Genomic DNA, 1,370 nt, shown 5'->3' on the forward strand with positions numbered 1-1,370 from the left:
TTCAACACCTTTATTTATCAATGTTGAAAAGAGGGTTGCTGGGTTGAGGGTAGTACATCTTCTGATGGTCACATGTGTTGCACTTAGCAGTGCTACTTCATACTTGGTCAGCCTTGCTGCTGACAGGTGTTTGGTTCTTGCTTGTTGAAGAATTTCTGTTACTGCATGTGGTACTTGAATGATGAGCTCATGATTGAGCACTATATCTGTGCTCTTGTCTTTTAGGACTGCTGCTGCTGCCACTGCTCTGATGCAGGTAGGTGGTCCTTGAGTAATGTTATCAAGCTTGCTTGAGTGATAGGCCACTGGTCTTTTCCTTAGTCCATATTTCTGCATGAGAACTCCAAGTGCATGGCCTCCTTCTTCATGACAATACAAGGTAAAAGGTTTACTGTAGTCAGTTAGTCCTAGGGCTGGAGATGAGGAAATTACTGCTTTTAATTGCTTGATTGATTCTTCAATGGCTAAATGGGTGGGGTGTGGACCCTCCTTTTTGGTACTGCATACAGAGTTTGCATGTAGACTGATGCTAGAGGTATCCGTTCTCTGCAGTATCCTACTAGGCCCAGGAATGATCTGACTTGCTTAACAGTGGTTGGCGGTTTTGCTTGTAGTATGAGTTTCTTTCTCCGGTCCTCTGTCAGGTATCTTGTATCATGGATAATACAATGTCCTAGGAAGATTACGTTTTGCTTTGCTAGCTACAATTTCCCCTTTGTCGCTCTGCAGTCTTGTTCTTCCAGAAACTTCAATAAGGACACTGCCTCTTCTTGGCACTTTTTTTCAGTGGTGGTAGCAATCAGCAGGTCATCCTCATACTGTATCAGCTGTGTGTCTTCTGGATAGAGGGGTCTCCATGCCTGTAATATTGTAACCATGACTTCATTGAAATCACTTGGTGAAGTGGCCCCCCTTGTGGATTTTCTTGTCCAACAGTATTGTTTTCCATTATGTGTGAAAGTAAGAATCCTGTGCTGGGGTAAGGGGGTACTGTTTTATGGACTCTGGTACTGTTTCTTTCTTCAGTTGATATTGTACTTTCTGTACCATTAGAAGGCCCACATCTGTTTTTCCTTTGGACCATAATTTATCAGGAACTGATGATGTCCATGCTGGAAGTTGTTGTTCCTCTTCATCTTTCTTTTCCTGTGAGAGGTAGACTTGTATAGCAGCTTCTATTTTGGGTTGTATTTTTGCTGGAATGTTGCTGGTATACTTAATGCCTTTTGGGGTGTACTGGATTGTTGCTTGCATTAGGGCTAGGATGTCTGTTCCCAAAAGGTTGACTGGACTGGTGGGTGAGGTCAGAAATGCCACTGGGACTGGTGTGGCTTCATCATTGATGAGTAAGGGCATCATCTTGCTTTCTT

The sequence above is a fragment of the Pseudophryne corroboree genome, unplaced genomic scaffold (assembly GCF_028390025.1).
Source record: "Pseudophryne corroboree isolate aPseCor3 unplaced genomic scaffold, aPseCor3.hap2 scaffold_1984, whole genome shotgun sequence".
Lineage (NCBI taxonomy): Eukaryota > Metazoa > Chordata > Amphibia > Anura > Myobatrachidae > Pseudophryne > Pseudophryne corroboree.